Genomic DNA, 27,877 nt, shown 5'->3' with positions numbered 1-27,877 from the left:
GAGACTGCAACAGGGTTGGCCAGCTCCTTGCAGATTTTAAAGAGTTCGGCGGAGTTGTTTGATGCCGTAGAGATGCGGGCTTGGATAAGGGCTCTCTTCTTGGTGAGAACGGAGAGCCGGTACTGCCTTTGAAGCAGGCGGCAGGCCAGTTTGTCAGAGGATGAACATGAAGCACGCCATTTCCTCTCAGCAACCCTGCACTTGCGTTTTAGGGTGACGAGATCCGAGTCATACCAGGAGTTACATTTGGCTTTGGGCTTCAGGCGGATTCTCATGACGGGGGCAAGGATATCAAGAGTAGCAGATATAGCAGAGTGGAGCATGGAGAGGGCTGTGTCAGGGTGGGAGTCAGCCGAAGGGGCAGGGGGGGGAGGGGGGGGGGGAGAAGGTAGCAGCAAAAGCCTCAACTGACACACGCTTCATGGGTCGGATGACCGAGAAGGTGGGTGGCAGTGAAGAGGGTGGCTTTGCCTGAGGGGTAGGGAGGGTGAGGTGGGAGGATAGGAGAAAGTGATCGCTCCAGGAGAGAGGAGTGGAGAGAGGGACAGAGAGGGGAAGGTCAGAAGAGATCAGAGCATCAAGAGTGTGCCCAGCAGAGTGAGTAGGCCCAGACGGGAGAATAGAGAGTGAGAGAGAGTCGCAGAGGTCACGAAAGAGACAAGTGGGGGGACTGGAGGCATCAAGGTGGATGTTGAAGTCGCCAAGAAGGAGGAGTTGAGTGGTTGAGGACAGGAGTGAGGAGGAGAGCTCAGCCCACTCAGAGAGGAAGGAGGAAATTTGACCAGGTGGCCGATAGATAGTAGCCACGGTAAGGGAATGGCTAGGAGAGAGAGAGAGTCGGCAGACAAGACATTCAAAAGAGGAGTATGTCTGAGTGGGAGTGACAGTGGCAGGAATCCACTCAGGGAAGACAAGGGCAACACCACCCCCTGCACGGTTAGGCCTGGGCATGGAGAGGATCTTGTAACTGTCAGGTAGGAGTGTGTCAAAGCAGGATACATTCTGTGTACTTGCTTGGACCATATCTTCGAGCGAGGAGCCTCTATTGATAAAGATACACCAGGTGGGGGTCATAATCCAGCCAACATTATTTTGCTTGGGCCAGGTCCCCAAGTGTTCTTTTAAACATAGGTTTTTATTTTGTAGTGGTAGGGACAGATCTCCGGTTAGCATAGGATTTTGGACAGATGACTTATCTTGTTTTGCATGACATCCTGATGAGCACCCTTTTAGGTTTTCCTTTATAGTGTAGGGCAGAGTCTAAGGCTTAGGGACATGACCATCACTTGGGAGGTCACAGCGGTGACCCCTGGTGAATTCCCTGTGACCCTCGGCACTGTCGATGCATCCGCTGATCAATTGCAAATGCAGTGTGAAAATGAAAATAAAACTTGTTCTTAGAGCCAGTTTTATTTTCAGAAATCACACTGTGAAGATAGCTGTGACAGATGGCTTTCTCTAATGAGTTCTATAAACTCGGCACCAGCTGTAGGAGTGCACCAACACAGGAGCAACATTTGCACAGTATTTTGTACTGATACCCATGACCATGATTATTTGTAATGTGTACTTTGAGGGGTCAGCAATGGACAACTGCTTGTTGATTTATCAAAATATGCGATTTTATTAAAGAAAATATATGTCAAGTGTCTCGCCATCCTTACCATGTTGGGGAATTCCATGCCTAACCAAAGTTAAAGGAACATCTTCTAACATAAACAAAACAAACAAACAAACAAAATATATAACAATACAATATAACCAACCATATTGGTGCAATGTTTGAATGACCTTTTCTTATCCTGGGTAAGGTCCCTTCCCCAGGATTCAAAGATAACCTCAGAATGTTCAACAAAGAAAATAAAGGTTTTGAACCAGTTCATGTTAGTTCCAAAAAGTCCAAAGTAAAGGTTCAACAACCATAGTACCACTGGTAACAAGTCTTGATTCGAAGATGAAAGATTCACTTTGCACTTCCAGAAAATAAAATAGAACCAATGGGAATTTTGGTTATGACAATTGGTCCCTTCTTCCAGAAAGCTTGCCACAGTTTGAAAGAAAATGTAATATTCCCACTGTCAAAAATACACAGTTCTTAATCAACAGTTCCAAAACTTCTTCAGTTACAATCTTAATATTTACCTTGGTATATTTGTCAGGATGACTTCTGAGTCTTGCTGTTTCTACTTCAAAAACCCCACTTCTACAGGCTTTTAAAATGAGAACCGCCACTTTTGTCCCACAGTATTTTACTTAATTCAGACTGCTGAAATATTGCTTCCACTGACAACTGTAAATACCACCATGTCTTTAGTATTTCGAATTACAACCACAGTTTCAATACTTTGAATTGTTGGACTGGCTTCAACAAGATACACTCTTATGAACTTCAACCTCTTCAGGTAGGCAATGGACCTTTCCTTTTCTGGGATAACCTTTTTTCCAAAAAAGGGGCAGCCTCTTTCCCTTTCTTGTTCTTTTGCCAAAACAACAACCTGGATTGGCCCTTAAGGCTCCCTTCTCTCCTTCTTCCACAGTCACTGGTACCACAGGTTGTGTCTACTTCAAAATATTCGTTACAAGCCACCACATCTCCTTTCCCAGTTTTACTCACACCTTTCTGCCGGCTATCAGCCCAAGTAATTACCCAGAAGCCTTGGTGCCACTCTCTTAGCTTCAGGTAATGCTTGCACACTTGTCATTTAAGCCACTTGGTTTTTAACAACTTTGCAGTGCAGTTGGATGGCTCCCTAACACTTAGAAAGGCTGGTTTCACTATTAACAGGGGTTGCCTCTTAGCTTGGGTAATGCATGTTCTTCTCTTTAACAGTTTATACTCTTTAATTCATAAAAATAAAGGGTAAATGACTTATAGATACAGTATAAGATTCAGTCTTTCCATTTAAAGCACATTGAGGTACACGTGACAGATATATAAAGTAGATTTCAAAGCTTAATGATGAATATAAATTTGTATTCCCGTATAAAGGCAAAGGATAGAGTTCAGGTCTTATTTGGGAAACACAATTCGACACATGCAAGCTCTCTGAGGTCATTTTCATTCTTTATAACTTGTAACTTGTGTGTTGTCAAGGTTAGGTATTTAGTAATGGTTCTCTCAGCGTTCCCTCTCTTTAATTAGGGATACGTAACCACTGTTAGACAGCAACAGTATTTTAATATGAGAACAATGGATTTCAATACTTTAGCTTCTCACGCAAGTATCATGTCTGTCACGGTATATGCGAGTGCTACATTTCCATTGTTTACCATACTTTGAATGCAACAAACATCTTATGCTTGCATAAAGTCATGCATAAGTCAATATGGAGCTGGATACAGTTACCGGCAAGACTTGTGCAATGTGTTAGAATGCTGTGCTTCATTCACCGGCTTCTGAGACACTTGTTTTGTGGGTTTGTGGGCTTCATTGACCCACTCTACAGAATTTTTCCAAAACCGAGCTGCGCTTCAGCAGAAACAGCAAAATGGCTGCGCTGGCTCCTGTGCGAACCATGGCCTCAAAACTACATTTTTCAGCGACAAAAAGATGGCTGCACCATCTTGCCAAGCACATATTGGGCAGGATGGAACAAGGGGACACACTGAGGGTGCTTACCAGTGTCTTCTTACATGTACAAAAGAAATGGAGTGAAAAGGCAGCACTGCTTTTCTGAAAGCCCAAAGTCCCCATTGAAAAAGGAAGCATTTCACCTTTAAAATTGATGCTGCTCTGACGCTTTTTTCATCTGTTCTTCCTCAAACTACTGTATTAAAAAGGCCCTGTCTCTCCATTCATATCCCTATTGTGCTTCAGCAAAACCAAGCATGACCCCTGAATGACAGGCTCTGTCAAACAAAATCTGTGAAGAATCAACAAAGAAACGACATTTACCCGCACAAGAAGTGCGTTCATTTTTTTTACAAAGTATCAAGGATCAGTAGTTCAGAGAAACTCCAGCTATCCTGGCTATGCCAATTTCAGTGCATCTGTACTTCAAATAAACGACTGCCCACAAGAAAATGACTATGGTTGCAAATCAGTGTGGGAATCCAGAGGGAAAGTCAAAACCCGAATTTAAGAAGCAAAGTGCTAGCAGCTTGCACTATATATGTAAAATGGGCTTTGCAAACTAAAGAAAAAAAAATGCCAGTTAAAAAAAAAAAATGTTGAATGAAAGCTCGTCTGTGCCTAGCAATGTGAAGCGGTTGGCTGCTCAGAAACACATAGGGGTTGTCTATTCAACAGGCTTGTTTTTCTGATTCAGGACCAAATAAAAGAAAATAAAGGTTTTAAACTGCCTTGGCTAGATGGTGCAGGCTTCCAAAAACAGATTATTCTAGTTGGCAGAACTAAGGTTTCCCTCAAGAAAGGGAACCACCATAAACTCTCAGTATATACTACACCTTTGTGATAATTACTAGGTTGGACAGAATCGGGTCTGGGCTTAACCCTCTGACAATGCAACTCCCAGGACAAGGAAGTGTGAAGTGGGGAAGGGGCTATAAACCTTCAATCAAGCTGGGAACCCCCCACCTGACTCTGGAGGAAATGACAGTTGGTGGCAGCTGAAAAAAAAATGGTCCAGTGACAGACAAAAGGACTGCCATTTGCTTCCAAAGACTATTTATCAATAAAAATATAAAGACTTATCTATGCAGCAGGACTTTGTAAAAATGTGAAAATCTCGCAGTTTAAAAGTGATTTTGTGGGTTATAATTTGACACTTTGTAGAATTCACTGACACGTTGGGGACAGAAATGGCAAATAATTGGGGATTATAAGGAAAGTATCCATGATGCCATTGTGAATTTTAATACTTAACTCCCTTATGATACTCCACACACATGTATAAAGTTACAGAATTTTAGGCCAAATCTTTCATACTTAAAATTACCAAAAAGTATTAGAAGGGTGAAACAATGTCTCACAGATTTCAGAGTTGGAGTGGAATGGTCTGCATAAAATCTGTAACCTGTTCATGTAAGTTGCTAAGAGACTGTATAAATGTAGCATTTGTGGTAAAATCGGATTTTGGGTAAAGTGACTGTGGGAGGTTTTTGAACATTGTAAAACTCACATCATAAATCTGACATTCTGCCATTGAAATCCAACCAGTTGAGAGCAGGGCGGGGATTAGCACCCCTGACCAATCCAGTCAGTTAGAGGTGTGCTTAGTTAAGCCTGCCAAGCCATATACTTTGATGATGTCACTATGCATTATAAATAAGAGAACATGACAAGACTCTAGACAGACACTCTTCCTGAAGTTCCTGCGCTGCGTTCCTGATCTGCTCCATCCATCTTGCTGATACCAACTACAAGTCCTAAGCATTGCTGACCCTTCCAGCAAGGCCTCAATTCTGAAATCCCACTAAAATCCCAAGTAACCAAAGGGGAAAGCTGTGGTATTCTTTTGGGAAGCATCCTGAAATCAGGCTGGCTTGCTGCCCACTACCTGCATGCCCACTGCAATCCTGCCATTCAGCTGTCCTTTGGCAGGAAAATTACCATCCAGTGACCCAAATTGCCCAGCTGTTCGCTACCCGGTGACCAGACCTTGCCCACCTGTCTTTTGCCAGGCGCACCAGCCGTGTGGTGACCCAACCCTGTTGACTGTCCAAAAATCCCAAAACTCAAAAGTGGACGGCGAGTATAATCCCTACCCCATAGAAATACATAACCTACCAAGCCTCGCCTTTGTCTCTATCCCACGATCTAAGCAATCCTATTTTTCCCTGGTAACTTGTTGAGTATCCTCGCATCCTGTCCTTAATTTTTAAGTTCTAGAGCCATCTCTTTTCAATTTTGTCTTGTGTAATCCTAAGGCATTAGTCATATTTCGAGTGATCGGACTGGTTTCACCAGGGTTGGGTGCTGGGGTTACAGGGTTGAACTCGCAAATCAACCTTGGATCTTACTGTGTCCATCTTTGGGTGGTCTAGTTTGAATACTGTAGTTTAAAGTAAAACCGTTCTTGTCACAACTGATTTCCTTTCCTGTTTCACGACTTCATTTTACTCAAATCAACCCTTTTTATATCTTGCATATCTCATCCCGTTTCATAGCTAGAGACCTATTTTCACCTCTATATTGTCCCTGTGATATATATCTATCCCCCAGCCCAAAAACGGCACTCCAAATCAGAATATTTCACTCATTTTTATTAAAAATCATTTGGGTGATTTAAAGCTGGAATTGAGAAAATTGCAAGTTTTCCAACGTGTCATTTGGCTGCAGCATGCTCTAAACTTTCCACTCATTTTTGAATTGTATGCCTTTTGCTGATCCATTGCCTTGTGATTGCCAGTGATGTAACATACATGAGATTGTGATAAAACATATGTATATTAGAATTTAACCACACATTCATTATTTATTTGTAAAATTTGAGTGTTATTTTAGGCCTTTGCTAAGGGTTTTTTCCTCTTAATCTGTGAGGGAAGGTTGGATTTTTATTCTGTCTTCTGCCTCTTATCCCTGACTAACTGCTGCTTCTTTCTATCCACTCGGAATCCGATTATTCATGGGTTAAGGAACATTGCAGGGGGAATCCTTGACTTGGGTGCTATCTATCCTCATCCACAAGTACTCCTATTCAGTGTGCTTCCTATATGTTCTAGGAGAAGGTTAACCAAGTGCATTGCTTCCATTTTCATTGCAATTATCACCCCCATTGTTGATTGCTGCCCCATATTAAAAATTGTATGATTTCTTTTGAATTTTAAAATAAAGAAAAATAAATAAATACATATTGCATTTCACCAACCGGCCTGGTTCATGGTCCATTGTGACCCGTGGTATTTGAAAAAGGGGGTGTGATACGAGTGGTCTACCATCTCAAATTGAATCTGCATAAAATACGGAGAAAGGCATCTCAGCCGTGCACTACATACTAGGCCGAGGCCTAGTCGCCAGATTGAAATCCTTAACAAATTTGGAGGCTTGTTAGCCGGGATTTGAGTTTGGTTGCCACCCGTGACAGTCTAACACAGCAGATAGTGATACTTTGTGTCGTTTGAATACTGGGTTACACTGTACAAGCACCCCTAAAACCAAATACTCTAAGTACCAGGCCTGTGTCTAAAAATTAAAGCTAAATCAACCCCAAAATAGACAGAACGCAATTGAATACAGGTTACCCTTACATAAATAAATACATTAATAAATAAAGAATATGTCCAAATGACCACAGTAGAAATCAATATGGCTAAGGAGCACCTTCTGCACAAGCTGTTTGTCAGAGGTGAATGGGCAGAACAAGATGAAAAAGTCGGGCTACAAGAAATAATAACAGGTCACCGCCATGAACCTAGACATGTGGCAGGACAGTGGCCTATTACATCAAGCTTTAAGTGAGTTATATATGACCCCAAAAATGAAAGAGGAGCAAATCAAAATTGTTAGAATTGCAGCCTACATTTATCTCCACATTGAGTGATGCGGGAAAAGCATGAGGAAAATACAACTCTTGCAGAAAATCAATCCAAACTTTTAGCTCAGATACAGGCTGAAATAAAATTAGTGTAACAAAACTTACAAAAGAACCAAGAGTTTGAGACAGAATCTGGAGATTACATTAAACAATTAAAAGAGGACCTGGTCCTCCAACAACAGAATAATGTAGACATAGAGGCCCAACACAAAGCAGTAAAAATAGAGTGTCAAGAAAAGGTTGCAACAGAAGCTGACTCAACAATTAACCTATAACAGGGTCTGCGCAGAGCAGATTGTTACCCTACAAGATCAGATAGAGAAATTGAAAGAGGAAAATAATAAATTAATTATGAGAGCCCTCCACTCTCAAGCAGAATTTGTTCAAGAGTGCCAGAAATTAAATACCATCAAGAAACAAAGGGATGACCTGGCTGAACAGAGAGGCACCCTAAATCAGGAGAGAGATGCCCTAGGCCAGGAAGTAAGCAATTTAAAAGCAGAATTACAGGGATGTGATTTATCCCTCTAGAAACTAAATTAACCCAAAACAGAGTATGGGAATCTAGTGGAGCACGCCAGACAGATAGAGAGTGCTCTGGAAGAAAATAACTAGACCAAAAATGCACTCAGGAGGCGAGTCTCCTGCATCACACATTGGCTGAGGGTGCTCAAACTATACAGGCAGCACAAAGAGATAACGAGACCCTATGTGAAGAAAATGATGGGCTCTACAAACAAGTGGCAGCGCAAGAGCGGGTCATAAAGGCCAGTAAAACCCTGATAGCCGAACAAAAATGCTCAGATCTTTGCCTGCTATCAAGAGATTGGGGCTGAAAAAGAAAAACTAGCGAGGTTGGAGAAAGAGGGTGCTATATTTAATACAGACTGGAGGGACCCTGAACAGGTAGAGAGGGACAGGGCAATCCCTGATCATAGTATAATGAACTCTGTACGAAGGGACTCAAACCCATGTAACACTTTGAGCACGGTTGACTTTAGGGCTGCCAGTTCACATGAGCCGGAAATCATGAGGCCATCAGAATTTAATAGGCCAAGCATGATGGAACTGACAGGTCAGTGCGCACCAGAAATTGATAGAAGGGCATCCCTGTGCAGGTACAAAAATATAAAGCCTGATGTCTCGGACCAGGAAACCTCCTATGAGGAGAGAGTCAGGGAATCAGACCCACAGAAACACTACCTTCCAAGGGACCAGGTGGTTCAATTTGATGAAAAACCAAATGAAATGAAGCCCAAAAAGAGCATCCTGAAGACCTCTACCCAATTAGGGCAGTGGGGGGATACTCTGCCAACACTGGGAGCAGGGATGAGTCAGAAGTCTAATCTTCTGTGCACCACAGGAGTGATGAAACTAGGCCCCACCATTCTGCGAGCCCCTCTTAAGCTCACAGAATCAGGGAGCGCCTAGATGATCAGGAGGGGACCTCAAGTAGCAGCGCCTCTGAGTCGGAGGGCGAGTGGACTCAGGTGACCAAGCCTACGAAGGCAAATATCAAGAGATTTATTTAGTCATAGGGTAGATTTTTTTGCCCCGGTCCAAATGCAAGGGCAATGTACATTTTCAGCGCTGGTGGACACTGGATCCCAATCCACTCTTCTGTCAAAAACGGTCTTTGAGCAGCTAAATTCAGGAAGGGGGAACAACTCCAGAACTTCGATGGGAATGAAATTCCCGTTGTGGAGACTGCGGGTTTGGAAATAAAAATTAGGCGACACAAAGTGAAACACCCGGTCATAGTCGTGACTCCAGAGGGCACACTCTGTCTACTGGGGAATGACATCCTGCGCAGGCTGTCCCCCCTAATAGACTGTGTGAATAAGGTCCTCTGGACTCAGAATAACAGGCCAATAAAATTGAAACAGAGTGTCAACCATTTTAGTTTAAATCGCACATGCCACATGAAAACCTGATCATATTGAGTTTCATTTCCAGAACTATCAAATACCTGGCGTGACAGTAATTGCGGTAGGACAACAAACTGGTCATGGGAACTCCTCTCTATTCCTGAAAATCAACCTTCCTTCCAGTCGCAAGTGGTATTCCGCACTGGAAGGAAATACTTTGAAATGTTGTACTGATACACAATCTGAGAATCCCAATTCTCTAGTCAAAAGTGATGAGAAATCAGCTCAAAGTTTAGCTGATATTCAGAAAATTAGAGAACAGTTGTTCATCCCTATTCAGTTAAATGAGGGGAGGCAGTCTATTCTCGCCCGAGGGTGCGTGAACAATGGTAAGAGCTTCATCAGAGAAGCCACGTTCAGGCAGCTCCCAAAAGATCCAGCCATTCCCACATTTAAAATGACCGATAAGTGGGAAATGGGCCTGGAAACTCCCAATTCCAAACATCTCCTGCCTAGCAGGTGCATGCTCAAAATTTCTATAGGTGACAAAAGCATAGAACATAATTGTTGGGTCGAGCGAGATGTCCCTGCTGCATTCTATTTAGGCAGTGCCATTCTCAATCGTGTTGCCATTAATTTGGACCCGATGAATTACAAAGCCTCAACCCAACTAGGGGGTAATCCCATGGACTGTGATTCAGAAAAAGCATTTCGGTCAGCCCAATTGCTGCCATATGCAGTTGAAGTTCAAATTGGAGAGGAGGTCAGCATCCCAGGATGGACCCGACTTTTCCCACTTGAATTAAAAATTAAAAGAGGACAGAAACGGCAAAATCCTGACGCATATGTACACCTCAATGCCCATCTCCAACAGCAGGGGATGGGGTTGGAGTCAATGTAGAACACAACACCATTCCAATATTGATGGATAACAGTGACCCTAGGAGTATCACTCTGAGCGCAGGCACCATTATTGGAATGGTGGTTGATGACCGACATTTTTCCATGGATCTAGGAAACTAACTGATAGGACCAATCCCCAATGATGTTTTTGGCAATGACAGTGACAATGACTTACCACCAGACAGTATCTTCACCCGGCAAGGGAGGGAATATCCTGGTGTACTCTTCCTGCCCTTACGGTGAGGAAGAGGTGACCTGTAACATCAGGCAAGATGAGGTGATCTTCCAGGTCCACAATGACAGCCTCTCCTACCTGAAACCCTCTGTCCAGGTCAATACTCTAACCAGGGACCTCTCCACTCACCTGGAGGAGGCTGCTGAGATAGCAAAACTGGAAGTCTTTCCAGGCTTCAGGCAAATGGTTGAAGAGCGGGTCAACCTAGCTGATGCTTGTGAGACTCCGGAGCAAAAGCAAAAGTTGAAACAGGTGTTCTTAGATTTTCAAGCTCTCTTTGCGGTGGACTCGTATGACTGTGGTCGCACCGAGATCCATACTACAACTATTCCCACGGACCCTGGAATGACTCCTGTGTTTGTGAAGCAATATTGCTCGTCTCTCGCATCCATGGAGTCTGACGGAAATCATCAAAAACCTTGAGTCCTGTGGGATAATTCGTCCAGTCCACAGCACCTTTAATAATCTGGTGCTGGGGATTTTGAAACCGAACGGCCAGTGGAGAAGCTGTGCTAACCTTAGGGAGCTGTATAAACGGGTTATTATATGCCTGTATGGCCTCTCCCCTATGTTGACCAGGGGCTGGCCCAGATCCAGGGGTCAAAGTTATACACTGCCATTGACCTGACCAATGGGTACTGGACCCTGCCCGTCAGTAGGGAGGACCAATTCAAGCTGGCCTTTCCCTTCGGTGGGCAGCAGTACACCTGGACCCAGACTCCCTTCAGATACATCAACTCCGGCAACAAATTCAACATCTTGCTACATAAGGCCATGACTGACATGGGTGACAGAGGTAACCTGGCCCATGTGGATGATGTCCTGATAAAAAGCTCAACTGTGGAGGAACACATAGCGGAAATCCGTTATGTTTTGGCACAGTTGAGGGGTGCCAGAGCAAAACTATCCTTCCAAAAAGCGCAGTGGTGCAGAACCTGTGTCAACTTCTTGAGACATGAAATAACTCCTGAGGATCTCTGTCCCCAGGAGAAGAAAATGGAAGCACTCCTAAAACTTAAAGACCCCACAACTCTGCGGGAGCGAAGAAGCCTCCTTGGACAGACTAATTACAGTAGGAAGTTCATTGAGGATTACGCAGAGATCACAAGACCCCTGATCCATCTGTTGAAGGGGGGGGGTCAAGTGGGAGGGGGTCCAGAACAAGCCGAGGCAAAAAAAGCAACTCAAAAGAAGCCTTTCACATACACCTTGTCTAGTTTACCGTGTCAGAAGCAAGGAGTTCTTCTTGGAGACAGGGTTCTCCAAAACAATTTTAACAGCTGTATTATATCAAAAGCATGACAAGGTCTGTAGAGGAGGTCCCAGATATGACCTGCATCCCTGCCCCCATTGAGAGTTGCCAGTAAGGTACTCGCCGTGGTACGTGACGTATGAGGAGCAAATGAACCAACAGAGAGCCGCACTGGAGAGAGGTGCCCCTTGTACGTGCAGAGATCAATACCGGTTGAAGCAGCCATAACGCAACAACCCTGGGCAGCACGATACCCTATCAGGCAGCCATACCAGCCACTGATACGAAATGAGGAATACCTGCACACGGTCCACGAGGAGACCCCTAAAGCCTTAATGGAAGACCAATGAAAATAAACCAAGGGCCCGAGCAGCCCCGAGAACAAACAGAATTGGCTACTGAAAGCACGAATGCCAGTACTAGTAACTGCAAGGATAATGATAATGGATGCAGGGGAGAGACACTGTTAAAATGTAAGAGAATGGTGCCATAAGACAAGATGGAAGCAACCGCCCTTTTGAATGTGTGTAAATAAGCATGAAATGCAAGAGGCTAAGAAATCAATACTGCTTGCAATGCCTAGTAGAAGAGTAGAGCGGCAAGCGCCAACCATATATCTACCTCAATACTGCACAATGTACACGTGCAACTCCATTTTGTGAAAGCAGAAATGTACCCAGGCGGCCAAAGGCCTGACAGGCCGAGTTTAGAAACCCAGCAAAGACCAGAGAAGGAGCGGAATCGAAACTCAACAAAGAGAGGCTTATGCCGGGGAGATCGAGGTCAACCAGAGAAGGGGAGGTGAGCATGAGCTCACAAGACTCCAACTACAGAGAACTACAGAGCCCGCTCCTGAAGGTCAAGATAATAGAGGCACTGCAGGTGGCCAAGTGCACACAGAATTAAATGAGCAAAAGGTTGGAAACTGAAGCAGATTCACGGTGGACCAGCACGTGACCAGGCAGGCGCGAAGATGTACCACCGCCTGATGTCATCCAGAACCAGAGGGTGCCATAACTTTTCCTGATAAGAGACTACAGATCCGAGGCCATACCCAGCCAACTTATTGACACATAGCCCTAAAACACTGATTGATGGAAGAGAGGAAGGGTGAATATTGGGACACTAGGCACCTGGGTGTCTACTCTGCATGCTGCCAATTAAAATGGAGATTTATGTTTAGGGGTGTAACTTGCCCAATCACACGGGACCATGTAATCTAGGGTCCTATAGACACTGTAACCAATGAGACGTCGTAGTTGTAGTGACGTCAATCACGTGTATTGTAAAGGGAAGGGCGTAGACGCCCACCCGATAAGAGTTATTCAATCCACTTGCGTTATTTCCATATACAGATATAGCACCTATACTTAAGTTACCTTTCCCAACCAATTGCATTGCATGATGATTTTTTGTAGAATTAGACATCAATGATGATGGATTTTGCCCATAAAAGAGGCTGTTTGACTAAAGTTCGGGGAAGTCGGGGGTAAGGCTAGTGTTCGGGATACTGCTGATTTCCATAAACTGATGTATGTATCATTAAATGGACTTCCCTTTGCCAATTTACTGAGTCCTGATTATTGAACCTTGCTGGAGTATGTGAATCCTGCACTCTGTCCTCGCATGGTGCAGCTATCTTGTATGACTAGTTTTATAGAGGGTGAGTACTGACCAATGGGCCCGTCAGGAATTTCCTCTCCTCGTCAACAGGTCAATAAAGTCATTGTCTATGCAAGCAAGACTGCATCCTCTGTGGAGGAAAAATTCAACGATTGTGCGATTGTGAGACAGCACTGCTGGCAATGGTATGGGCATTGAAAAATTACCGCCTGTTCATCCATTGGGAACAAAATCATAGTGGAGACTCCACACCAGCCTTTTCAATAACTCCAAAGTGACAGAATCCGGGCCGGAAATTTGAGTTATTCCAGAATTACTTCCTGGATTCTGTCAATACAAGGCTTTCCTGTGAAGGTCAGATATGGCCAAAACAAGAAAAGTCTCCTCGCGCAAGGTCTGGCTGACTTGCATGATTGTGCTAGAGAAAACGGTCTCAAGGACGAAAGTCTTAAAACTCTGGACAACATGGAGCCGTACTTGAATTCCCCGCACAAAGTCTATGAAAAAGACAAGTGCGAGGGAATGCCCACAGTTTATGTGGATGGGTGCTCCTACCATGTTGCCAAAAACGTGGAAAAGGAATTGGTGGCCGGCATGGGGAATGCCTGCGTGAATGATGCCCTGGAACCCGTTGCTGGGTACAAAATCAGGCCCCCCAGTAGTCAGGAGGCAGAGTTGATGGCAGTTCATCAGGCCATCCTCACTGCTGTCCAAACCCCAACTCCACAAACTGGTCATAATCACTGATTCAGATTATGTCCAGAACGGGTTCGTCGAGCACCTGGTTAATTTGAAACCCAGAGGCATGCTGTGTGCTAATAACAAACCGCTGATCATGGCAAGCTAATCCAAAATATAGATCTGGTCACCTCGAGTGGGATGACCATCTATTGGAATAAGATAAAGGGTCATTCCAGAATAGAGGGGCCAGACAAATCTGCAAACTACCTAGCTGATCAGTTGGCCAAAACCAGAGCCATCCAGGGCGATCTCCTTGAAATGGAGTCCCTGATGGGGGAAATCCAGGTCACTGCTATCACTCGGTCCCAGATAAATTCTCACAATGAACTCTCAACTGCCCAGTGGAGTAGGAGACCACAGATGCTGATTTAATCACCGCACAAAAAGTGGATTCAATTATTGGTAAATTTGATCAACTTGAGGACCCTGAGAACTTTCCCCTGACAGATACCGATTATATTGGAAAAGAGGACCTCAGGGTGTTGATGAAGTGTCCAAAAATGTTCAGAATCCAAGATGGTTTGTTGGTGAGGAGAACCATATATGGCTGTGACCAGTGGGTGGTCCCTACTTCATTCCACAGCCGGTCATCAGGGGTTTCACACTACTTTTTAAATCATACGAGAGGTTGCATACTGGCCACACATGGAGCAGGACCTCAACCAATACTTGAAGGGGTGTCTTGTGTGTGCACAATTTCAGCCAACTTCACTCACACACTGAACCCCCCCCTCCAGAAGAAGGGGATGACACTGCCTTGGTCAGATTTACAAGTAGATTTCATCGGGCCTGTGATTCGCTCTTCTAGGGGGAACACGTACATGTTAACCGTACCATGCTTGTTTACCAAATGGGTGGAATGTCTCCTGGCCCCAGATTGCAAAGCAGAAACAACAGCTGCTCTGATGATCAATCACATCTTCTATCGTTTTGGGCTACCCCAAAGGATTGAGTCAGACCAGGGGAGTCACTTCACCAGCAAAGTAATGACACAGATGTGGGAGATACTTGGAGTAAAAAGGAAACTCCACATTGCATACCACCAGTCCTCTAGTGATGGAGTTGAGAGGTACAATGAAACCATTGTGAGCATTCTAAAATAAATTGTGGCAGACTCTGGGCCAAGTTGGGACATCCGATTGCCGCTTGACCTGATGGCCATCAGATCTACACCTTCTTCTGCAACCAAGATGTCTCCATTTGAGCTGATGAGTGAACGAAAGATGTTGCTACCTCAGCATCTGCTCTATAGAACACAAGAGCAGACACTGATAAACGCCTCTACTACTCATGAGTATGTTGAGAATATAAGAAAACACATTCAACATGCTTTTGCGTATGCTCAGAGGAATCTGGAAAGATTTTCAGAGGGTATGAAGACTCAATATGATTTAGAAACAACCAAAAAGGAATACCAAGTAGGAGACAGGGTCTACTTGCACAATTTCCAAAGGAACCAGACGAAAGAGTGCACATGTTTGCCCAGTTAGCGCGGTCCTTTTGAAATTGTAGATACAATTTCCCCTGTCGCTTACAGAGTCCACATCCCCAAAGGCAAAAAGACAGAAGAGAAATGGGTACATATTAATCAGTTAAAAAAGTTGTCACCCTAGGCACATTTTGCAACACAACAAATCGAGGAGCCCAGAGAAAATCAAATTGAGGAGACATCTGAAGCATGAGAATAAGAAAAAGGAGAAGCAGAAGGGAACAATGGATAATATAATTATGTAACAGGGAGTATTTTTCTTCACTAGCAACTGTCATTATTGAATGCATGCATGCACGTCCCACTGCTGCCAACCCTATTGGAAGGCAGTTAGTGGGAAAATGAAGTAACCAGTTCCTATTTAATAGATTTGTACTGGTTGCGCCTATTCAAAGACCGAAGAGGACATCCCTGGTGACCTGGAAGGGAGAAATCAACGAAAATCTGGGGGTGTCACTCAACACCATAAATGAAGATTCAAGAGATAGCTGTGGGTGTCGTTCTATGCACCAAAGAGAGATATCGAGAGGATCGTGGCGTTCCGCTCTCTGATGGAAGGACTCCTAACTGATGAAGCCCATCTTGCCCTAGTCTCCCTCGACAAGGATCTCAGAAGAGTTGGGGGGAGGGGGGGTATCTGTGGGCTACATTGACCCACTGAACAGAATTTCTCCAAAACCAAGCTGCGCTTTAGCAGAAACGGCAAAATGGCTGCACTGGCTCCTGGCGCACCATGGCTGTTACGCTCACCTGATATCCCCGGGGGCGCCTGGAAGGCTTCGAGATCTGGAACCCTGGATGAGTAGTTGCCCAGTGCTGAATAATGAATCTTTTACTTTGCAGATGTTGCTGTGGTGTTCCAGATGGAAGCGTGGCGTAGCGCAATGGAATTCAGGTCAGACTGTTGGAATTCAATGTTTTGGAAGCGCCCATTCTAATATTGTTTTTCCCTTTCTCGTTATTGCAGGTCGCAATGTTTGAACAGCAGTTGTGGTAGAGGTTCGCCGGAAGTCCATAAGCTAGTACTCACAGGTGAGTGATGTTTCTTCTTCTCTCGGTTTCCACAGATTGCAGCCCAGTTGAGATGCTGAGTGCTGGATGGTGTTTTCTCAGGTAAAACAGAATAATCTTGTTCTTGTTCTTGCAGGATTACAGGAAGATGCTGAAGACCAGGAGCAGGACACAGTGAGCATCACGCTGCTGGTTGCAGAATAACACGAAGCGTGTTCTGCAGTCAGGGTGTGGTTTCTATAGCCCAGGTAAAGTAGTACCAGGGAAAGTAGTTCCAGGCCTGCCAAACCCAAAACACTATACCGCATGGCTTGATTCTTAGAATTAGACTGTGTGGGTGCTTCCATGTTGGATTTAAAGGCCCATGTACATAAATGGGACCTAGTTTGAACAGCCCTTCCTTCCTACCTATGAGCCTGGTGCCAAAGGTACCAGGACTGGCTCCAGGAGCCCTTTTGCAGTGGTTTTAAGGCCCTCAGGGTTCTGGTGGGAGCCAGCTTGTGGCACAACTTGTGCCCCCTCACAGTGGTCATGACAATGGCCTCAAAACAGTGTTTTGCAGTGACAAAAAGATGGCTGTACCATCTTGCCAAGCACATATTGAGCAGGATGGAACAAGGGGACACACTGAGGGAGATTACCCGTGTGTTCTTACATGTACAAAAGAAATGGAGTGAAAAGGCAGCACTGCTTTGCTGAAAGCCCAAAGTCCCCATTGAAAAAGGAAGCATTTCACCTTTAAAATTGATGCTGTTCTGATGCTATTTTCATCTGTTCTTCCTCAAACTACTGTATTAAAAAGGCCCTGTCTCTCCATTCATATACCCATTGTGCTTCAGCAAAACCAAACATGACCCCTGAATGACAGGCTCTGTCAAACCAAGTCTGAGAAGAAACAAAGAAACTGCATGTACCAACACGGGCAGCATGTTCATTTTTTTTACAAAGTATCAAGGATCAGTAGTTCAAAGAAACTCCAGCTACTTGGGCTATGCCAATTTCAGTGCATCTGTACTTCAAATAAACTACTGCCCACAATAAAATACCTATGGTTGCAAAACAGTGTGGGAATCCAGAGGGAAAGTCCAAAACCGAATTTAAGAAGCAAAGTGCTAGCAGCTTGCACCACATGTGTAAAATGGGCTAAAGAAGAAAAAATGGCTGTTAAAAAAAAAGAAAAAGTTGAATGAAAGCTCGTCTGTGCCTAGCAATGTGAAGGGGCTTGCTGCTGGGAAACACGTAGGGGCTGTCTATTCAACAGGCTTGCTTTTTTTTTTATTCAGGACCAAATAAAAGAAAATAAAGGTTTTAAACTGTCTTGGCTAGATTGTGCAAGCTTCCAAAAACAGGTTATTCCAGTTGGCAGAGTTAATGCTTCTCCCAAGAAAGGGAACCACCATGAACTGTCAGTAGATACTAACACCTCCGTGATAATTACAATCGGGTCTGGGCTGAATCCTCCGACAATGGAACTACCAGAACACGGAAGTGTGAAGTGGGGAAAGGTCAATAAACCTTCAATCACCTGGGAAACCCCCACCAGACTGTGGAGGAAATGACAGTTGGTGGCATCTGAAAAAAAAAGAAATGGTCTAGTGACAGACAAAGGACTGCCATTTGTTTCCACAGACTATTTATTAATAAAAATGTAAAGACTTTTATCTCTGCAGAAGGACTTTGTAAAAATGTGAAAATCTCGCAGTTTAAAAGTGATTTTGTGGTTTATAATTTGAGACATTGTAGAATTCACTGACGCCTTGGGGACAGAAATGGCAAAGAATTGGGGATTATAAGGAAAGTATCCATTATGCTATTGCTACATACCTCCCTTATGATAATCCCACAAGTGTATAAAGTTACAGAATTTTAGCCTGAATATTTCATACTCAAAATTACCAAAATATATTAGAAGGGTGAAACAATGTCTCACAGATTTCAGAGTTGAAGTGGAATGGTCTGCATAAAAACTGTAACCTGTTTATGTAAGTTGCTAAGAGACTTCAACTGTATAAATGTACCATTTTTGGCAAAATCGGATTTTGGCTAAAGTGGCTGTGGGAGGTTTTTGAACATTGTAAAACTCACATCATGAATCTGACATTCTGCCCTTGAAATCCAACCAGTTGAGCGAGGTGGGGACTAGCACCCCTGACCAATCAAGTCGGTTAGAGACGTGCATAGTTAAGCCTGCCCAGCCATATACGTTAGTGATGTCACTATGCATTATAAATATGAACCCCTGACAAGACTCTAGACAGACACTCTTCCTGAAGTTCCTGCGTTGCGTTCCTGATCTGCTCCATCCATCTTGCTGATCACAACTACAAGCCCTAAGCATTGCTGACCCTTCCAGCAAGGCCTCAATTCTGAAATCCCACTAAAATCCCAAATAACCAAAGGGGAAAGCTTTGGTATTCCTTTGGGAAGCATCCTGAAATCAGGCTGGCTTGGTGCCCACTACCTGCATGCCCACTGCAATCCTGTCATTCAGCTGTCCTTTTGTCAGGAGAATTACCATCCAGTGTCCCGAATTGCCAAGCTGTTCGCTACCCGGTGACCAGACGTTGCCCAGCTGTCTTTTGCCAGGTGCGCCAGCCGTGTGGTGACCCGACCCTGTTGACTGTCCAAAAATCCCAAAACTCAAAAAGGTGGACTGCGAGTATAATCCCTACCCTATAGAAATACATAGCCTACCTTGTCTTGCCTTTGTCTCTATCCCACTACCTAAGCAATCTTATTTTTACCCTAGTAAGCTGTTGAAACTGTTAGAAATATCCTCGCATCCTGTCCTTAATTTTTAAGTGCTAGCGCCATCTCTTTTCAATTTTGTCTTGTGCAATCCTAAACCATTAGTCATATTTCGAGTGATCGGATTGGTTTCCGCCAGGGTTGGGCACTGGGGTGACAGAGTTGAACTCGAAAATCAACCTTGGATCTTACTGTGTCCATCTTTGGGTGGACTAGTCTGAATACTAAGTAAAACCGTTCTCGTCAAAATGATTTCCTTTCCCATTTCACGGCTTCATTTTACTCAAATCAACCCTTTTTAGATCTTGCATATCTTATCCAGTTGCATAGCTAGAGACCTATTTTCACGTCTATATTGTCCTTGTAATATATATCTATCCCCCAGCCCAACCACATTCCAAATCAGAGCATTTCACCCGTTTATATTAAAAACCGTTTGGGTAATTTAAAGCGGGAATTTAGAAAATTGCAAGTTTTCCAACGTGTCATTTGGCTGCAGCATGCTGTAAACTCTCCACTCATTTTTGAATTGTATGCCTTTTGCTAATCCATTGCCTTGTGATGACCATTGATATAACATACATGAGATTGTGATAAAACATATCTATATTAAATTTAACCACACATTAATTAAATAAAAAATTATTATTTGTAAAATTAGAGTCTTATTTTAGGCCTTTGCTAAGGGTTTAAAGTCGGTTTTTGCCTCTTATTCTGTGAGGGAAGGTACAATTTTTATTCTGTCTTCTGCCTCTTATCCCCGACTACCTGCTGCTTCGTCCTATCAATTATTTCTGGGTTGAGGGAAAATTGCAGGGGGAAGCCTTAACTCGAGTGCTATCTATCCTCATTCAAAAAGTGCTCCTATTTAGTGTGCTTTGTATATGTTCTAGGAGAAGGTTAACCAAGTGCATATCTTCCATTTTCATTGTAATTATCACCCGCTTGGTGATTGCTGTCCCATATTAAAAATTGTATGATTTCTTTTGAATTTTAAAATAAATAAATAAATATTGCATTTCACCAACCGGCCTGGTTCATGGTCCATTGTGACCCGGGGTATTTGAAAAAGGGAATGCGATACCAGTATCATCTCAAATTGAATCTGCATAAAATAAGGAGAACAGCATCTCAGTCATGCGCTACAGACTAGGCCGAGACCGAGGTGTGCATCGCCAGATGGAAATCCTTAACAGGTTGCACTGCTGTCCTGACTTCCACAACAATGTCTGGCTCACTGGGGGCACACACCCTTCTCCTGATCAGGTGTCTCCGGTCTGGCCACACGATTTGGGAGTTTGTTTTGCTCCCGAGAACCTTGACTTGCCACTTACTTTTCGCCTTGCTCTCCTGCACGTCAACAACTATGCATTCACAGCAATCAGGCTCACAAGTGGAAAACTGTTTCTCCTGTATGTCTTCCGCTGCACAGCCGCTACACTTCAGACTTTGAGGGAACAAGACTCTCTCAGAACTTGCAGAGGAAAGCTGCTGTCTCCACATTTCTGCATCCCTCTTGTTTGCCCACTTCTGCATGGTTTGCCAGCCTTGTGCTTTGTCTCTGCTTCTACTGCTAGAGCCTGCACTCCAGCCAACGTTCCAGCTCCTTCAACTCCTTCCTTCTGTCTGCACCTGAGAGGGCCTTTTATGTCTCTGAGGTTCCGCAATAATGTTCAGGTGTGTGCTATGTAGGGGAGGCATGGTATAACAAGTATGACACTGATACAATAGGTACAATTTGTAAAACCTGAAGATTCTGGGCTTGGAAAAACTCCTACTTTGCCCTATAACTAAGTTGGTAGTGGTTTCAACCATCAAAGATAAACAAAACAGTTCTAGTGGAGTCCGTCAAATCCCATGCTAACAAAACCAAATACCTGCCCTATCTTTTGTAGTGAAACATGGATAAAGGAGAAATGTATGCAAAGGAAAAATCAGTGTTCAAAATAACAAATGTAGCTGAATCAGCTCTCCTCCATACGTTAGACCACATGGAGTAAGGTGGTCCTTGTAGGCAGGATGACACACTCTGGCTCAGGTTCTCAACACAATAAACAGTTCCAAAACATGGATTGAGGCCCACCTGGCCTTCCACGTTAATGTCTCTTTCCACTTCCAAATAATATTTCAACAAAAGGTTCACGTAGGTCTCCTATCGGGCTCAGACCTCTTCAGAACAAAGTTCAACAAAACTTCTAAAGTGAGTCTCTTCCCCAAGCTTATTACACTTCGGGTCTCCTCAGTCGGGCTCAGACTGCTTTCTGATGTCAAAGACTTTCGAATGTGTGTGGCTTTCTTAACAGACCTCCGCAGGACCACTTTGACTAAAAGTTTAAGGTTCAACGAGTTAATTTTGCTTACTTCGCCTTTTGCAGTTAATTCGCTTTATTGTCACAAACAATGTACCTTTCACAGAGACGTTCGAGTGAGCTACTTCGTTTCGCCAGACCACTCAGTTACTCAGTATCGCTGATTACACAGCCGTCCTTTCTTTCACAAGTTAATTCACAGGTCTGCCTATCTTCGCGTCTCATCCACAAGCATGCAGCCTTCACTTGCGATAGGATGTTGCCCCTTCAAACTTAACACTCACCAGTCTCTCAGGTTGCTTGCCAACTCACCAGCTGTGTGAGTTTTCTTGGTTTTACGATTTCCCATTCACCAGTCAAGGTTAGTACCACAGGCTTGGCCCCCCCCCTCCCCAACTCTGCCGTTCACCCGTAAGAGTGCTGTTGTCCTGGAAACACAATGCAGCCTTCTGATGTGAGATCTGGCCTTCTTCACGTGTCATTAGCGGCCTGTTGGAGGCAACGACATGCACTAGGGAACTCTTGGTTTTTGACCCGCTGCACTCCTCCCTTGGTCCGTCGCTCTGCTCCAGGAGGTTTGCCTTTGTTTTGGAAATTCTGCTTGTACTCAACTTCCGCCTTGCTCCGAGTGTGTCTCTAGTTTCTGCCTTTTATCTGTGTGAAGAGAGCTAATTGTATCAGGTGTAATGCACTTGGAGTCAAGTGCTTGATGTTGTCTGAGCCGATTAGCAAGATATGTCCAGTACGATGTACGAGGGTTAGTCTTGTTACTCTCAGACACCCTCTTCCTCGACCCAGTGTTTGTGTAAAAAGGGGGCGGGGGACCTTAGAGAATCCTCACAAATAGAATGGGTTAGATTAACAAAAAAGTGGGGGGATACCACGTCTCACTATCGGCTGCCTCACAACCTCTCCCTTAAAACCCCTCACCCAGGTGATCCTCCCGCACTGGTCCACTCCCAGGAACTGGATCCAAAATCAATGGCTGTGTCCTGGCCACGTGGATGACAAATCCCCGAAGACTAGCGGGTGAGACACCCTTTGGTTTCTCACAGCTTTTAGCTTCAAGTGTCTGACTAATACAAAGGCTACTAGGCTTAATTGCTGGGCTACTTCATCTGCATGCCTCTTCAGCCCTCTTCCTCATCTCAGTCCTTCTATGATTCTGGGACTTGTAGTTTCTTTTAACAAAGTTAGGTTTTTCAACATTTGAATTACTTGCAAGGGTAGATTATATTCCCTTTATGTGCTTCAGAGAGGGCCTTTGAGTTTACAGAGGAAGATGGTTTAATGAAGACATTTCTATACTCCTTTACATTGTACCCTTGGGATTGAGGAAGGTGTTTAGTTGGTGATGCCCAAAAAGATCTTTTAATATAGTTTGCTCAGATTTTATAACCTTAGGGTTCACAACCTTAGATACAATGTGAGGTTTAGAGACATTAAAATGACAATAAGCCATTACATCTTTAGGAACAGTGGGAAGTGTCTTCCTGTCAAAGGATAAATACGGTATCTCCTCACCCCTCTGGGCCCTGTCTCCTCCCAGGTGATCCTCCCGCAGTACACCACCCCCAGGTTTTGGATCAGGAAGCATCTGCCTTCCCCTGGCCACCTGGGAGTAAACTTACTTTAGGCAGGGTTTCAGTGAGGGATCCATAGGATTCTTCACAGTACAGAACGAAGTGGAGTGTGGGTTCTGCAGGTATGGTGTATTGTCAGCATTACAGCCTCATCCCAGAAATACACATTTATCCAAGACTGTGGGGCCAGCTTGTTTCTGGATCTGATGGTGCGGTTGTCAGGGGGCCTAGTGGGGTCAAGCAGAGAATACCAAAACAGTCACATACACCTTACAGTAGCTGCGCTGCTGCTAACTCAAGTCCTGTGCTGGGCTGGATGTTCTTCAAAACAAATCTATCTGCTTTATAACATCGTTTGACTCCAGCATGGTCAACAGGTAAGCAAGGCAAGTGTTCCGTTTTAATAAATGTGGCAGCATGTGGTAGATTTGTTTATTTTGTCTCCTGTCCATAGGTAATTCTACATTATGATCCTGGATAAAACATACCTCTATGCATTAAGGTATTAGTGGTTTAAATGCTTTTTGAGCGTGGACTAAACTCTATTTGTTGTTGCTGCATAGTTCTTGCTCATCGACAATTCTGCTTTGGGCCGGCTAGCACCCATTTTATTTTTGTCACTGCATGATGAAAATACACAGCAGCTTGCACTTCACACTTAACACATGTAATGATACCAAATTGTACACTACAAATTAATACCAGCAGTGCATTTTGTAGACAGCTGCATTGGTGACTTTAACTTGCATTCAGAAATAATGCGATAAGACACCTAGCTCACAAAACACTGTGATATGATAGAATTTATAACGCACTTAATACCCAAAAGTTTCTAAGCGCGGACCCGCGGATTGTACCCGTGTTGCTCTGTGTCGTCTTGCTTCCAGGATGAGCACGTTGCTGCTGAGGTACCCTCCCTGTTCGCTTTTGATGTGACTGGGACAAATCTTCTTACTATATTGTGAGGGGGACATCAACATTAAGTGGCTAATTTAATCGAATTGACACTGGAGGCAAACTAACGCCTTGCCTAAATACCCATCCGTGCTTTCAGCTACTAAAACTAGAATTCCAGAATACTAAACCTCCATTAGCGACTCACACAGCTATTCTAAACTTATATTGGAAATCTGCCATCATATCTGATGATGATTTTGTCAATCAAGTTATCTCAATGTTGGACGCTACAGAGAATAAAGTTAAATATTTTACCATATTAATCGTCGGAGATCTAAACATAAGATGTCATTCATTGAACAGAAAATTACAAACATCAAAAAGCAAGAGATGGTTGAACTTAATGAACCACGTATCTTTGCTCTGTCATTTCCTCGGAAGAGAGTGTCCACAATTTGCTAGAAATTACTTGGAAGAAAATGGAAATAAGCCGCACAAAATTATGTTAAAAAAATGAATTGACGCTAAACACTGGCAAAATTAGAACAAAATGGTCTAGAGCCAAAATGGATCAATTGAAAAAGAAGATGTTGATTAATGCTCCCCTCGATCCAGAAGTGGAGCAACATGGAAAGAAACGTCGTATAACCACTTCTTAGCATTATTCCAAGTAAAACAACAAAGGGGACTTTGCGACGAGATAACTCACAAACATGTATACGATCCAACCATTAAGTTGTTAAAATCAGAAATGAGAAAAGAACTAAAAAGCATGCAGGCACTATCGATTGAAGAGCAATAGGAAAAACCCTCAAATAAAGAACACTTATAAAAGTCTACTAAAGCAACATAGAGCTGCTAAAGGACAAGAGGAGAACGAGACCATGATCAAAGCTATAGCAGCCAAATCAAGCTCGCAGATCTTGCATCCATTAAAAACTGCTCATAATAACGCAAACCCATCACTATTACTCAATTCAATAAGTGGAAAAGCATGGGCTGATCATTATTCAAAATGGTTCTCGGATCCAGATGGGGCTATTGGGAGTGTGAAAACAGGTAATCATATAAAAGATCTAAAATATGACCGGGCAGACATCAGAAATCTAATACAAAAACTAAGCTCCTCTCGTGCCCCGGGGCCGGATGGGATAACAAATGCAGCAATAAAAGAGCATCCAGATCAATTGACTGACATTCTGTATATATAATACACGTCAATTACGCACACTGGCTTTATTCCTCCAACATGGCAACAATCCTCTTGCCCATTTTTAAAAAAGGAAAAAGAAGAGACCCCCTGTAACTATAGACCACTGGCTCTTCTGGATTTGCCAGGTACAGTATATGCCGTAATAGTGCTGAGAGATATGCAGAATTGGCTAAATACAACCCTGCAGAAAGATCCCCATCAATCTGGTTTTATCGCGGGGGTAGGTACAGCTACAAATCTATTAACAATATCTGCATCGAAAGAACAAATTGATAATATCCAAACAACTGCCGTTTCTTGCCTTCATGGACTTCAAACAAGCATTGGACTCTGTGCCACGCCCTTTATTAGGGGAAAAACTAAAAGGATTAATGCCCAAAGTACATCCTAAACTTGATACAGCAATTTTATACCAACACGTCCTTCAGAATCAAGCTGGACCAAAACGGCCTTCTGTCTTAATCCATCCAGACACATTGTTTATTAAAACATGGGTGCATACTTGCAGCCCCTCCTTTTAACTTTTACATTAGCGACATCAGTGATCCCTTAAAATCTGCCTGATCCTTTCCTCCCAAAATGGGCTCGTATCCTATAGCCTGGCTCCTATAAGCAGACGACCTGGTGCTCACTGACCAGACACCAATTGGCCTCCAGAGACAATTACAAGCCCTTAACAAGTATGCAACCAAAAATAAACTGGAGATAAACACCAAAAAAACGAACATCATGAAAATGACATGTAAAAAGGGAATTCACAAAAGTTCAAGTGGTTCATCGAATCAACTCAACTGATGTGCACTGAAGAGTATACATAGCTAGGTGTAAACATCAACAACAACAAAATCAGATGCACAATATAAGCTTGAAATAAACAAAATACATTCCCTAAATTCTCAAGGAAATACCATTTATGCCAAATAAGGTACATTTTCGTATATCCCTGCGCTGATGTACTACAAGCAGAAAGTTATACCCACAATAACATATGCAGCACAATCTAAATTCTCTGAATACCAACCTTATTGGGTCCAAATGGAAGGCGCCTTCTGGAAATCATTATTACCTGTGCTAAGTAGCTATCCTATCACTATTATCAGATACGAACTGGGATTAATGTCACTGAAAGCTAATGTACTGTGGAACACATTATCACTTTACAGGAAAAACTGAAAGGAAGATTCATATGGACAGACGACGATTCCCATCATCGCAATGGCCACGCGCTATAAATGCTTGGATTTATGGAGGGATCACTGTAAAGAGCTCATGGAACGAGCAGACATCGATGAGATCACTTTAATAACAAATCCTGGTAGGCAAAAAGGAAACTCTGCGACATCGATTGGAACACTACTTAAACGAATGGCTGAAGTTATAAAATTTGCAAGGGCACACATTTTCCTTTAAAATTCAATCAACTACCGAAATATATACAAAAATATCCCGACCAACACTATCAAGCAGAAATATTGAGATTGCGGCTTAATTTATGGCCAACTAGATCCATTCTGGCTTCCCGATCTAAAGATGGGGAGAGTAACGCGAAATGCTGATTCAGCAACTCCAAAAGTGAGAGCGAAACTTTGGAACACTCATTAGTGAACTGTAACAACTTGAAAGATTTGTGCATGGAACGATACCAACAATATTTCAAAGACTATCGTACGTTGGATCAAAAACAAATGTGGAACTTAATAATAAATGCTGAGCATGTATCGATAAATTAGATGTGCACCATTTTAAAATGTTATGATGTTAACTATGATCAATTTTAACAATGTATTAATGAAAATGCGAAAGTTTTTAATGTAAAACCGAAAAACAATAAAACATTTAAAAAAGTGGCTTAGTGTCTGACAAGGGCTTCAGTCTATCTTGTACTTCCGCACTAGCAGTATTAAACACTGCTTGCCTTAGTTCACCGCCCAGATATATCCTTGTTATTACGGGTTAACGAGAAACAAACATTGAAAAATGCAAGTTCGCAGAATGCTGTCCACAGGGTTTTCCAACCATTAAAAATGAATGGAATAGGAAAATGAAAATGTTGGACGCCTAGACTGCCTGTGTCCGTATTTGCCGTCCCCAAGTGGTAGGTATCAAATTCTATGGTAGTGGATCCTCGATTCCTCCTTACTGAAATCTGTATCAATTCCTGCGACCCCCCCCACAAGTCACATGTTGAAGTTCTAATAAGTTAGCTCAGTGGGGTAATGCATCTGCTGTAAACGAGAGAAAGGTGAAGAGAGAGAGTGTGGGTAAAATGCATAGATACCTGTGTGTAACCTGAATGTTGAAAACACAAACCATTAGTTAGCTCAAAGGAGCTCAAAAGGTGAATGTGCCTGCTGGAGAGATGTGTATCAGCGTCTACGTAGCCTGCAGTTCACAGGTAAACATTCCAGGAGAGAAGTTATCATTCAGGGTCAAATACAATGATACTGATTAGAAATGAAATTTGACCTGCTAAATAAGAAATTATTTACTGTTACCTTAACTCTGAAGGCTAGCATATTTTTGTATGGTATTCATATTGTGTTTGTAGTTTTCTGTTTTCATATTTGGC

General features: G+C 43.3%; 1 protein-coding gene across 3 annotated transcripts in view; it reads right to left on the bottom strand.

The window, feature by feature from the left end:
* EVC (EvC ciliary complex subunit 1) overlaps positions 1–27,877 on the bottom strand; it is a 946,714-nt gene that overhangs the window by 814,271 nt on the left and 104,566 nt on the right. The gene's annotated exons all lie outside the window — the stretch shown is intronic.

Source organism: Ambystoma mexicanum, chromosome 6q (genome assembly GCF_040938575.1).
Source record: "Ambystoma mexicanum isolate Mex_15411 chromosome 6q, UKY_AmexF1_1, whole genome shotgun sequence".
Lineage (NCBI taxonomy): Eukaryota > Metazoa > Chordata > Amphibia > Caudata > Ambystomatidae > Ambystoma > Ambystoma mexicanum.
The sequence above is the reverse complement of the archived record's forward strand: the minus strand, read 5'-3'. Positions and strand labels throughout refer to the sequence as shown.